This window comes from Crocodylus siamensis, chromosome 3 (assembly GCF_052110815.1).
Source record: "Crocodylus siamensis isolate JL-2025a chromosome 3, ASM5211081v1, whole genome shotgun sequence".
Classification (NCBI taxonomy): Eukaryota; Metazoa; Chordata; order Crocodylia; family Crocodylidae; genus Crocodylus; species Crocodylus siamensis.
Window position 1 is genome coordinate 106,202,353 of NC_143397.1, and position 14,632 is coordinate 106,216,984.

The window sequence follows — 14,632 nt, forward strand, 5'->3', positions numbered from 1 at the left end:
GCCGCCAGGTCCACCGGGTTAAAAGGTACATGGGTGTATACTTGCATGGTCTGGGCTGCACGCCCATCTGCCCCAGGCTGGGCTATTACAGCTTCAGTAAGTAAAGGATAAAATCTCACTGAGGGAGGAATCTCTGGAACTGGGGGCATCTGACCTTTATATGGTGGAGGTGTTAAAGCCGAAGGGGACGCCGACTCTAGCATTACAGTGGTTGGGGGGGAATGCTGAGACTCAACACTGACAACTACTGATCTTGTCAGAGTCAAATTATACTTCTGTAAAATATCTGTCTTATTTTGTAAAGCTATAAACAATTGCGCATACAAATCTTCATTTTACTTACTCATCCACTGACAAAACAGGAGTAATTGGAGGATTGTATTGTAGTTAATTGACCCTTCCGGAGGCCACCTTTCCTGATCCTCCAGTTGATATTAGGCTATTTCATTGTACAGAACTTTTTAAGATTATTTTTAGTCATTAAATCTGACTTAAACAGTTTCTAATTAGTTAGAATGCATTCTAAGGGTGTACACTGTGCTTTGCCAACCGTACTCTGTCTCTGCCCATACTCCAGGGAGACACTGGGCGTCCCCAGGTCCTACAGGGAGACACTGGGTGTCCCCAGGTCTTAACAGGCAATTCTCAGACTGCTGAGCTTATCCTATTTTATCTGAGGGACCGGTTTCACACCGTCGCCCACGATCGCTTCTCTACTATTAGAGCGCGTTGCACTGTTGTGCCCTCCGGGGTCGATCAAACTACATCTCTGCCAAGGCCCCTGATGAAACCACCGGTGCGCGCTGGGCGTCGGTTGTTGCTGCAAGTCGTCGACCCCAGGAGGGATCCGGGCAAGGCGAAATGTTAGCCTCGAGCCCCACGTTGGGCGCCAAAACTGTTGCCGGTACAAGGTGCCCTAGGGAGGCAACAATTGGGTTTGTTGCCCGGTGTGCGTCGCGCCAAATAAACACACTGGGGGGAGAAGTAGACAGAGTTTATTTGAGCTCAAGTAAAAGGCACAGGGAGACTGTATGGTCTTAAATTTTGTGTGTTTAATCTTGCAACAGCAGAATTTTATACCTCGGTCATTTTTAGTGATTTTTTTATTAGCTGGCTTTCTTTTTCTTTTCTTTTTTTTTCCCCTTCTCTCTCCGAGCGGTGTCTTTGCATTTTATAGATAACAGTTTTAGCTCGCCTGTTTTCCAGAAGGACAGGAGATTACAGGCGCCATAGAAAGGGTTACAAAGGTTGGGCAAGGGGGTGCCCTGGCTCGTCTGAGCTCAGAGCAGAAAAACTTTCTTGACACTCGTAGTCTTCTATCCCTCTGAGTTACTTAGAGTTATGCTCAGTGACACTAACATTAAGACATGCCTTCTTTTTAAAGCTAACTTATTAACTCACCAGCCTACTCCTAGCAAAGGTCCTCACTGGTGGACAGGAGCTGGAGAATGTTGAACACTTTGTGTACCTTGGCAGCCATCTCTCAAAGAAGGCCAACATCAATGAGGAGATGCAGTATAGGATGTGATATGCCTTCAGAAGATTGAAGCGTTGTGTGTTCAATGATCATGACATCAGACTCAACCAAAGCTTTTATTGTATAAGGCTGTGGTAATCCCAACTCTTCTCTACATCTGTGTAGCTTGGGTGGCACGACCAGTATGGAAGCATTGATCATGCAATATCAGTTGTGGTGGATAGGGCATTGCGTGTGCATGCCTGATGTACATTTACTGAAACAACTGCTGTTCTCCCAACTCAGCCAAGGACAAAGAACACACAGGGGCAAGAGGAAATGCTTCAAGGACACTTTCAAGGTGAACATTAACAAGTGTAGCACTGATAGCACAAATTGGGAAAAACTAACCAGGGCCAGGGCTAAGTGGCAACGCCTTGTGCAAGAAGCTACATCTTACTTTGAAGAAAACTGTCTTGCTCTGGAGGCAGAAAAATGACAGAAATAGAAGGAAAGGAAACAAGACTGGGAAATCCGTCCTCCAACCCTCCCTTTAACCACCATCTGTGATGTTTGCCTGAGAATCTGAGGCTCTAGGATCTGCCTTCTTAGCCATCCACAGGCTTATTTACAACCCTTCACATGACCTGTGGGAGTGATCATCCTCAACCCTGAAGCATTGCTGATGACAATTAACTCAATGGGGTGTTGACTATAGTTAGTGGATTGGACTGATTGTTTTTGGTAGCAATGTCTGTCTAGATTTTAGAACTAACAAAACTTAACCCTAACTAGTAGTCATGGTGGTGGAAGACAAGCTTTCTTCTTTTAAGTGCCCACTTGGTTTCTCAGCCTTGAATGAATTAGTCATTGAACTGAATTAACCTGAATAAATTGAAATGAAAACAAAGTTTTTTGCACATGCAGAAAATGTTACATCTGTCATAGATGGTTTATCTGTTCAATGCAATCTGGTTCCAGGCGCTTAGTCAGTGATTTTGCCTGGATCAGTGGACTGACTTTCTTTTAAGACTTGTCAGCAAATGTGCATCTTAAATATTTGTTTAATTTAATCACAGACCCTAAATACTACCTTTGTGCAAATCATAATGAAAACCTCTTCATTTAAAAAAGTAAATCTCTTAACTGTATTTTTTCTATGAATACTATAGTGATAAAAGTTATAATTTAAAGACGCTCCCTAATTTAGGGGAAGTTGGTAATCGGGAAGTGGTCTCTTAGGTAAGTAGCTTTTAGAGCCAGACAGGGTCTGTAGAAGTTGCCAACTGCTCTAAGATTAAAGTTTGTTGTTTTTCTCATTCATGTATGCCTGTATTTATTGAACCTGGTGATCACTACAAATATATCACATTTTTCTTTCTGTATATATTGAAGCGTATATATAGAACAGTGAGAACAGAGACTTAAACTCTTATGTTTCTATACTTTAACTTAGAAACAAACCAAAGCCTCATTCTTTTCATGCTTAAGACATGAACAAACATAACATTTACATTTTGGAGTGGGGGGGAAGTTGGTTTAAGTAGTGAACAGATGTCACAAACTCCTAAAATAGGATAGCTCAATGAAATGTGGTACAGGATGACACCTGAAAGAGTCAGGGATAAAACGTACTGGGATAAATTGCAATAGTTTAATGTGTCTGCATCCACCCCAGGGTATGTGTGCGCTAAAGGCAAGCAGACTATTATCTGATCCTCTGACTCTAAACTGCAAGGTGCATTAGTAGACATACCCTGTGAAAGCTACTCTGGGATGGCTACAAGTCTGGCCATTCTGATCCTAATATAATTTGCACTGGTATGCGAAACAAATATAAGTTGCCAGGATACATCTACATCTGTCCATGTCCTTAGACTGGTTTTATGTAACTAGCACTATGCCTTCCTCTTGGGACCATTTACTCTAGTTTTTCCTTCATTTTGTGCTGCAGTTAAACCCTCTGTGGCTTGAGGAGGATGGAAAGGAGCCATAAGCAACTGCCCATGCCAAATATTAATACACCATTCTGGAGACAACCATGAGTTCTCAATACAAAAAAAGATACAGAATACTTTGGTGGTAGAATGAACATTCCCTTTTTTTCCCCTGTAGAATGAAATTGTATGTAAAAACCTTAAATACAGTAATCCAGAGACTACATGTCAAGCTTAATCAGACTCAAGACTCCGTATTGGTGGTGTGATGTGTCAGGCACCAACCCCTACCATAACAACAGATGTGGCAAGCTGGAACTTCATTTCTTGGATATATATGCAAAAAAAAATGGCTTTAAGGGCTCCGACACACATTTCATTTAAGATGTGTGTAACAGGTTAATCACTCCTTACCCAACCAAATGTTCAAGTCAAGTTAAGGCTTGATCATACAGTAAATGAGCCACAAAGACATTCCACATGTAACAGCTTTGTGGCTCATCAGTATCACACCTTAAATTGAAGGTGTGACCAGTTGGGGTTGGCCCATAACAGAGCCTGACACAGCTTAGGGCAGCCCCAAGCCCTAAGACACAGATGTCCCCTACCCAATTGGGTTGGGGACAAAACCAGTCCTTGCACTCCAGGACTTCCCCCTTCCCCCCAATGATCCCCAGAGGCAGACTAGGGGGAGGTGTAGTGAGATTGACATCAGGGATTCCCTCCCCCTCCCTGGGCTCACTACACCCCAGACCAGGGGTTTTCTTTTTAAAGGAGTGTGCCTAGCCCCTTTCTGCATACCTCCAGTTGACAATCCCTGCCCCAGGCCTTTACATTTGGGCTATATATGTGGTTTTCTGACATCCCTGGTGACCGGGGATCACAAGATCAAGGAGCCTCTCCCCAATCCCCTGTATGTTAAGTGATGAAATGGGATTCAAGACTAGTGTATAAAGGACCAACACAACAACCTGTTCAGTGAATAACAGAAAGGCTTTATTTACTACAAGTATTCACTGTTAAATGAGCCTAAAGCAAAGTCCAGTATAATTTGCTGTAAAAATGATAGTTTCTTACTGGTACAGGCAAAGAGGTGATCTCTGTCTTGTCATCTTCCCAAGGAGTGGATCCTTTCACCAGATTAGCTGGGTGCAGTAGTAATTCTTGTCAGAATGATTTCTCATGCTCAAAGCATGTGCTTTTCCTCTTTTATACCTTTTAGCTCAGCATCCTCAAAACATTCTTGTAGTTGGGTAAATCAAGAGAGTATTCCAAACAGTAATTAACAGGAAAATCCTGTTAATCAAACAGTTTAGTACAGGTTATAAGAAAATCCCTATTTTGATTGAGTTACCTTCCTCAGTAACAGGAGGTTATCCATTTCTACTAAGCTGGAACATATCAAAATTGATTAGCAACCAGGAAAAACACTAAGTTTTTGAGGATTTGCCTTTGGAAAAACCAAGGAAACCACTGAGGCAAAACAAGAGTAAATCAGGATACACCTATCAAAGTCCATATGGAGAATGTCTCTTCCTGCACATAAACACAAGTTAATTGCAAAGAAATACTTACTATACAAATTAATCAACATTTTGCACAGTTGCACACCAGACAAAGTGGAGTCTATTTAAAACCATCATAAATATAGTAAGATATGCTGGAAGTGATGCCTCATTTTTTTCTTTTCAGAAGATCCAGTCACGAATTTACAGTCTCTTGCGCTATGCAATTGTCATCAATATTTTGTGAGTAGGCCCAGCTCAGCTTGAGTTTCACAGTCATCACTGTGCACTAGGGATGTTGGAAAACCTCACATGCCATTCAGCTGAACAGTTTTTAAAGGTCCAGCGCAACAGCAACCCAGGATTGGAAAGGAGCCCTGTGCTCTGGGACCTATAAAATTTTGTGTGCTGCCGAGCTGGATGACATACATAGTTTTTAACTCATCCCTGGGTACAGGAACCCTGGGAGTGAGCTGCAGCAGCCTGATCCAGAGGTCTTTATGCCTGCCAATGAGTAAAGAGTGTGGATGCCCCCTAGCTGTGGTTTTGACAATCAGTTGATTGTTGTCTGGGGCCAGGGACCAGATTATCAGCTCCCAGTTTTCAACTTGCTGGTGCAGGAAGAGCCCAGGTGTGATTTGAATCCAATTCCCAATCCCAAAATCATGTGTTCTGCCATGCATATGTGGCATGGCAGGAGGTGTAATTGTTGAGATTAATGCACAATGGATGTCTAATGTCTTTTAGCGGTTTAAGGAGCATCCGAGGCTCTGGATTTTGAGACACTTGGGGCTTACTTTTTCTGAAACTGTGTATGTATAAAAGAAAAAACCTAACAAAACCCAAAATCTTGGTACTGTCAATAAAATTCTGTTTTTACACTGGCCCCTAATAAAGAGGGGAAGAGAATCCCCATTGGCTTTTTCTGCAAGGGAGACAAGATAGCTCAGGGGAATAGTAATACCTTGGGACCTTCACTTCAAGGCCATTGACAAGTATGTGCTACCTTAGTGACCAACAAGTTTCATGAAACTGAGATGAAACAAGGTAAGGGGCACACCCTTAACTGGTGTAAACCCATGATGCTTCATTAAGTGCAGCCACACTGTGTTATACCAGCTGATGATCTGACCCAAAGGGTGGTGCTTTCTTCAAGGAGTTTAACACAAACTTGTGCCCAGAGAAGCAAAATCCCCTTTTTTCCACTCCCCTTTTTTCCACTCTGTAGAAGTGCCCTTTCTCCAGAAGTGTCTTGCTTGTGGATTTGTATACCTCTCTACTACAGAGCTCAGCTGCCTGCTGTTGATGTAGCTCTGATGTTCATTACCATGACCATCACCTACTTCTCATGCTGGCTAGCTTAGTGTATAGAAGGCTGGTTATTTGGGAAGAAGCTTTAAATAGTGCCTCTCCCAGAGCCTTTTGGGATGTCCCATCAGCTAGTGGTTTGTCCCAGTATAAATATGGCCTCTAACTTAGCTGGCCAGAATCATGGGGAATTTTTATGCAAGTTCTGTCAAAGGTTGGAGTGCAATGGAAAAACCAAGTAAACTCCAGTAGCTTATCTGTACAGAAGCTACCTATTACCCTGCCCTTGCAGTGGACTTCAGGTTTCAGCTGTTGCTTGAAATTCAAATTCATGGTAAACAGTGAGTGAAAACTCAGTGTCCTGAGGCTCATACTGAATTTCTGAAAAGCCAACAAAAGTTTCCCTCTACCTGGGCTGTGGTATCTTGGTCTTTGCAGATGTACAGAAGTGCCTGTGTCTATTAATAAGCTGACTTTTCCAAGATCAAAATGCTTAAAAGAAGGATGGAGGTCACAAATGAGTTCTGTGCTGACAATCCGTATGCAGGTCAATGTCCCTCACTTGGGTTACTACTACAGAATTAAGTGCAGCCTTAATATTTGTCCAAAAGGTCTCTCTCATAACCTAATTGTAAGCAGCTATGTGCCCCCCAAAAATCCTAATTTTATTGGCTGTTTTAAGTGATACCTTACATCAGGGATGGGTAAAATATGGCCTGCAGGCTGGATCTGACCCACTGAGGGATTTTGTATGGCATGTGATGAGTCCCTCGGTCCTGCCCAGGCCAGACGTGGTGGGCTGCTCGGGACATGGCACATGCAGGCAATCCCACTGCCCCCAGGTGTACAACAGGGCTGGGGTGGCACAGCAGCTAGGCTCCATTTCCTAGCAGTTCCCATGGTGGGGGCTTCTTCTGGCTGCCACTACCACTGGATCTGGCCCCGCTGCTGGGGCACCCCAGCGAGTCTGCCCACACCCACCACCAGGGGCAGGACGCGTGCAGGCATGGCTGTCAGCCAGGTGGCTGGGATGGGGCCCTGGACCAGTGAGGAGCTGTATCCAGGAGTGAGACAGGCAGGTGAGGGAAAAGACCCCAGGATCTTGGGTCAGTGACAGTGTGGGGCTGGGCCCAGGGCAGAGCTGAAATCTGCTGCCTACAGCAGGCATGGCTTCCACAGGCAGAAGGGTGTGGGGAATGGATCACAGCTCTGCCCTGGCCCTGGCCCCGGGCCCCGGCCCCAGCCCAGGCCTGTGCTGTCACCATCCTAAGATCCCGGATGCAGCCCTAGATGCAGCTTCCCACCCACCTGCAGCCCCATCATGTCTGCCTGGCAGTGCACCTTGCCCACCAGTCTTCATGGAGACTCTGGGATCATGGGGCTGTGATAGCATGGAGCCAGGGCCAGGACTGAGCCCCAGCTCTACAGACAGGGACGCAGATCATGGCTGTGTGCAGTCACCACCCCATATCAGGGTCTCCGTGGTGAGCAGCCAGGATCTGCACAGGCAGGGCGAGTGGCTGGGCAAACATGAAGGGGCCATGGCCAGGTGGGAAATTGCATCTGGAGCTGGGATCTTAGGACAGTAGCAGCACAGGGCCTGCCCGTGGCAGACCCATGACCCGTTCCCTGCACGTAACTGCCTGCAGAACCAATGCCTGTTCCAGGGGCATGTGATCAGCAGATCATGGCTCTGCCTCAGGCCCCAGGCCTCTGCTGTCATTGCCCTGTGATCCTGGCCTTGCCTGCCCATCCTGCACCTGAACACCACTCCCCACCTGCCAGCAACCCCATCTCACATAGGGAGTTTTGGTGAGCTGTTGTAGGGGGCAGGCGTGCTGACCTAGCCCCCAACAGCTCAGTAAAACTCCCTATGTGGCCCATGGGCCCAAATAATTGCCCACCCTGCCTTAGACTCTTTAAAATTGGGGCTCATCTCTAGCAAAATCAGTTAGTCCAGAGGTATTTCTTAATTCCATAGACTGAACAAGTAATGTTAACTGCCTGGAGACTGCAGATCTGTGTGCACCAGGTAGCAGTGTCCTCATTATGCCAACACAAACAGTCCAATTGTAACAGAGTTACTCTTACCTAGGGAATATGCATTTTCTGTTTTCAGGACAATTATACCACATTACCTGTTCTTTAAGCTATAAGGAAAATATAGTTTTAAGAAGATGGCATACCACAGCACAGGACAAATTAACAAATATATGAAAACTACAGCTACTTCTTGAAATTTTATAAACTATCATATTATCCAGCTATTCCTACCATGCCCATAACCGTGGTAAAGTTCTGCATTCCACTGCATAAATAACAGACTATCTGAAGTTAAGTTTACATGTGCTTTGGGTCTCCAACTTTTCCTTTATTATAACAATCCTCAACTTGTTCTTTTTGTCGAAATTGTCTCATTCTGATTGTCACAAATCATTAGTTATATGCTTTCTGCCATCAAATATTTTTGTGGCCCAGAACTGGACAGTCCAGCAGAGGTCGCTGTGAGCTCGCAGTAGTAACAACTTTTGTAGCCACAGCATTTGTCCTCCAAGTCATGCTGAACCCACAATTGCCTGAAAGCGGCAAATTTAAGAGCCTGATATTTTTCATTTTGGCAGGTCACAACTTGGCCCTCTAGGCTCATCCTTATCCTGTGACATTAAAGAAATGTGTTTCTCAGGAAAATGAAGTGTTTTCTCTCAGTGTCATCACATAATGCAAGGTCCCAAAAATTCTCATCTTTGTAACCTTGCTCCCTAGGATCTTTGTCTCCATCCCTTCTCTAGTCTAATCAACATCCCTTATCAACTATAGTACTGGATCTTGGTGCTGAGATATTTCCCAGAAGCCCCAGATTAGACAGGTATGTGCATATGGCTGTTCCTTATGCCCCACATGAGCCAGCTGCCAGCAAGATGTGGTACCTCCTTGCAGTTAGGGCACTCATGTTAAGCAGCCATCTGAAGTCAGCTTGCAGGAAATGGCTAGGCTGGCATGGATGGTCAAGTATGCATTAAACTGTATTTGTGTTTTAAAACAAAGTGAAGAAACCTTCAGGTTATCAGAGTACCTGTTTACAGAAAGCAGAGGATTATCATGATGTGACTTCACACACAGCAAACAGAATGTATATTTAAGATTGTGACTCCATGTACAACTGGATACATAATGGAGAAAAAACATATGCCCAGAAAACAAAATACATTCCAGGAAATCCCAGGGGCTCAGCAAGTAATGTGATACACCGTCAGCGTGTGTTTACCAAAGAAAAATGCAAATACAAAGCTCTTCATGCTGAAGGCTCTTCTGTTTAATTATTTTCTATGGTTATACCAGGACTCAATCTAAAGGTGTAATGCACTCCCACTGAGGTCAATGTGGCAATTTCCATCATCTTTGGTAGGAGAGAGATTAGGCTTAAAATCATAGCACAAATCGTATTCACAGTTTTGTCTCTTGTACAAGAAAGGCAAATTTAAATAGCATGGGGGCCCAGACTAAAAACCTGGACACAAAGGGAAGTGACAGACATAGAAAAAAAACAAAATAAAATAGTGCTTTACTGGAAAAGGAACCACATCAGTTTGACCTGGCTTGCCCAGCATCTGTAAAGGCTGTGTGCTTCAGCAGGACTTTTTGATTTAATAGTGATTGAATTAGCTATTAGATAAAAGCACTACAAAGCCCGGCCGAAGCACACAATCTATACAGATGCTGGGCAAGCCAGGTCAAACTGATGCGGTTTCTATTCTGGGCATGTGCTATGCTCAATGCAGGTGTGCACCCAGTTGAAAGTAAAGTGCCACTCAGTTGGTTTTTTGCCCCCCATGTCTGCCAGAACAGCCTAAACATAGGGGAACTTACATCTGAATCCAGGTTCTACCTAGGCATAAGCAGCAGAAAGCTGGGGCCTGGGGGTGGGCTTAGCCCCCACAACTAATTTTGCGGTGGCCACTGACAGCAGCAGCACCACGGGGCCAGCACCCCACACTTGCTCAGCACCGCGCCGCCTGAGGAAGAAGAGGCTAATTGTGCATGCGTCACAAAGCACAATGGGAGTTGTAGTTCTCATGCTGACACATGCACTCAGCTCCCCACAAATAATATTTACGTCCTCCGTCTATGTACCTGGGCCTATCAGGGGGAATATAAATCCACGAAAGAAGGATTTCTGCTACTACTGCCATAATGTTAACAAAGCCTTCATACACAGGCACAGCTGTGTGTACACTATTCCACTACTACTAGGCCCCTATACTTAGGTTTTTCATTTGGATGCTGTGAAGATAAAGCTGTGGCTCTGCCGTAGACTGTCCAAGAGATCCTGAGCAAATCAAATTTAGGGTGAGATTTCCATAAGTGCTCCTAGCTGGCTTATCTCTGCTCTTGTGGACTTTAATGGGGACAAAGTTAGTCCAGCTGTGTGCATTTGAAAATCCCACCCTTAATATCCCTGATTAATCTGAGACCCCTGGGATAGAGAGAACTGCCTGCTGAGCTGCATGTGCAGAGCCATGAATCACTGCACAGCCTTGGTGCGCGGGGAAATAACAACACATTTGTCTTTTCTATTACCAGCCTTTAACTGCAAAGCAGAAGAGATTATCACTTAATAGAGAGCCAAAACTGCACGGTTGTCAACTGATCTGTAAAAGACAAGGGTGCCCATTTTAAGATGATGTAAATCTGCCTAGCTTCACTGAAGTCAATGGAGAAAGACAGATTTACACCCGTTGAGAACCTGGCTCAGTTCCTTCCCCAGGGAACTTTTAAACTGTAAGACAGACAAATACGACTCCTTCCAGCCCTCTGTTCCTGTGCTGCGAAGGATAATAAATGAGAGAGATACCGGCCATAGTTGGTGAAACAAGCCTGAAGGAACAAAGGAGCTTTATACAAAAGGAAGAGGGAGGCTGTTCCAAATACGGAGGGCAGCAGGAGAAGGGGGTGAGGGCCTTGAGAAGCAGGCAGGAGTTAGAGGGATGTTAGTATTGGAAAGAACATGGCAGGCTCAGGGTGGGAGGGAGAGTGAGAATAGACCTGTAAATAGGGAAGCGAGTGGGGAGTGAAATCGTGTGAAGGTTTAGCCAAAGAGGCTGAAGTCAATATGTGGGGAAAAGACAAGGGGGCAATGAAGGGTCAGAGAGAGGACAACCTGAGAGGGACGGATGGTTTGGGTTCAGTCATTTGGTTAGAATGGAGGGGGAGAGGTGTGGGATGAGGAGGACAGCGAGAAGGAGCTCACAGCTGTGAAGAGCATGGGCCAGAGTTTTCAGCGAGGAGTGGAGAAAATGTATTTGTGATAGGAAGGACTGTGTCCGGGGTTGCAAGGAGGGGACGATAGTCAGGTTATAAAGGTGAGGAGGAAAGTGACAAAGAGGAAGGAAGAATAATATTTGGAAAGGGAAGAATGGAAGTTAAGCTTTTGGACCTCTTTAGTGCCAGTCTTGCAAGACACGGATCATCACCTACCTGGAAATCTGGAGAGCCTATTTGGGAGGCATTCAGTTAACAGATGATATCATGCCAGGTGACTAAACAAAAGTAAAGGTTGGTAGCAGGAGAAGCCAGGGAACAGGATTAGTGCTTGGATACAGTGAAGCCTGCTTTCCCCAGAAGCAAGCTGACAAAAAATATTTAAGTGAGCTGTCTGTAATATTTTCAGGTTTAGTGTAGTTAGCATACAGAAGGGACAGATAGCCTTTAGCCTGGAGATTAATTTCATGCCACAGCTTGGAGAGCAATGACCTTTGTTATGTTAGCTTGGATATCTAAAGGGGATGCTGTTTTTGGATAGGTTCCCTGATGGAGGCATTAACAGGGACATGGTTGATGTCCTGGACCAACAGGAGAACTGATGCACCCTCTCCTGATTTGGACTAAGCCAGTCAATGGAGGGCTCCTTATCTGCTTGTATGAGTTGTGACTCTCATAGGCTGTGCTACATCTGGCATGGAGATCAGGTCAAGTGTTGGGACTACAGGCAGTGGGGAACAAATATTGACAATAACCAAACTCTTTGAGAACAGGCAAGGGGGTGGAATGGGAGGTCAGGTAATGACGCTCAAAACCTACTGTACATGCACTTGCTGAGGCAGCAGTGTCCTGATTTTTTTTTTGTTTTAAAGGTTAAGACCTCAGCAATCTGGGAACAAGACCCAGGAGTTCCAGCCAGACTTAGGGAGCTGGGTCAGGTAGGGTCACAAGCATGGGCCCCAGCATAGCGGGGTGGGGAGATCTACCACACCATCCTTTAAAGACAAGGGTGAGTTAAAGTCAAGCTGCCAGCTGGCAGACTGTGGAGCTAATGTCACTCATTCCCCAACCCTATCATGTGTTCTGGAACACCTTTTGTTTCTTCAGGGCATTCTGTTTCTATTAGTCATGGTGCTTTAATGCATGTTCATTGGAAACTGGTCATCTGTGCCTTTCATGGCTGGAAATTGGTTAGGAGTTTATTTTGGTGGCTTAAGATATAACAAAGCGGCAATGCACACAGCAGGGTAGAAATTGGGAGGAGCCCTTCAGAGAGAGACATTCTCTGTAGCAGGGGCTGTGCCCTGCTGATCCTTCCTTGGTGGTTTGGGGTATAAATAAAAGCAAGAATTTTGTTGTTGAAGAACGCAGGGTAGAGACCCCCTGGCAGTAGAATGCATTTGTCCATGAAACAGTCTCTTGAGGAAAGTGTTAGAAGCCCTGTTGTTCAGGGATTCTGACATTCAATAGCACAAAGCTTTCAAATATGCCATAGGGAACTATCCCGGATAGCCTCATAGAAAATTAGGGCTGGAAAGAACCTCAGGAGGTCATCTAGTCCAACCCCCTGCTCAAAGCAGGACCAGCCCCTACTAGATCATTCCAGCCAGGGCTTTGTCCTCTCAGGGCTTAGAAACCTCCAAGGATGGAGATTCCACAGCCTCTCTGGGTAACCTGTTCCAGTGACTTACTACCCACCTAGTGTGAAAATTTTTCCTAATATCTAATCTAAACTTTTCTTCCTTCAGCTTGAGACCATTGCTCCTTGTTCTGTCATCTGCCACCACTGAGAACAGTCCAGCTCCATCGTCTTTGGAACCACACTTCAGGTAGTTGAAGGCTGCTATTAAATCCCCCCTCACTCTTTTCTTCTCCAACTAAATAAGCCCAGTTCCCTCAGCTTTTTCTCAGAAGTCAGGTACCCCAGCCCCCTCACCATTGGACTCTCTCCAATTTGTCTGCATCCTTTCTGTGGTGGGGGACCCAAAACTGGACACAGTACTCCAGATGTGGCCTCTCCTGTGCCAAGTGAAGGACTTCACACTTGTTCTTATTGAACTTCATGAGATTTCTTTTGGTCCAGTCCTCCAATTTGTTGAGGCATCTCTGAAGTGTAGCCCTACCCTCCAGCTTATCTACTACTCCAACCAGCTTGGTGTCAATTGCAAACTTTGAGTGTGCACTCCATCCCATCTTCCAGGTTGTTGGTGAAGATATTGAACAAACCTGGCCCCAGAACCAACCCCTGGCACACTCCACTTGATACTGGTTGCCACCAAGATGTGAAACATTGATTACTTTGAGCCTGATGTTCCAGTCAGTTTTCTGTCCACCTTACAATCCACTCATCCAACCCTAGCTTGCTTGCGAGAATGTGACAAGACTTTTGATACAAAGATATATCACGTCTACTGCTCTCCCGTTATCCACAGAGCCAGCCATCTTATCATAGAAGAGAAATCAGGTTGGTCAGGCATGACTTACCCTTAGTGAGTCCATGCCGACCATTCCTAATCACCTTCTTCTCATCCTTCAAGTGCTTAGAAATGGATTCTTTGAGGATCTAGTTCATGATTTTTCCAGGGACTGAGGTGAGGCTGACCAGTCTGTAGTTTCCCTTCTTCCTTTTCATAAAATCAGGCACTATATTTGCCCTTTTCCAATCACCATGAATTATCAAAGATAATGGCCAGCAGCTCTACAGTCATATTGGCCAACTCCGCCAACACCCTCAGGTGCATTACATCTGTCCTCATGTATTGTCAGAGTGGTGGATTAGATGCTTTAATAGGTCGCTTCTGCTTAATGAGATCCAACTGCTCTAGAAAATCCCTTTCATTAGGCGTTTCATTATAACCATCTACAGTGAAATAAGCAATATTGATGTGGGACCTGTTCCTGCCATTAGCTCAGCACAGAGAAATCACTTCACTCCTTGGCCACATTGGAATGAATGGAGCTTTACTCATATGTAGAAATTTTCAACTGTGCAGACCTCTGTGACTTTTTAAATTGCATCCTTATGCTTCAGCATCAACACAAATTATGCTTAAATGGAAAAGTGTCACTCCTCCCCTTAGAGCTCTGCATACTCCAACTCAATAAGTGCATTTTTATGCTATGGCTACAGAAGAGTCCGGTGACTTTGTTACAATAAAGCTAAATGC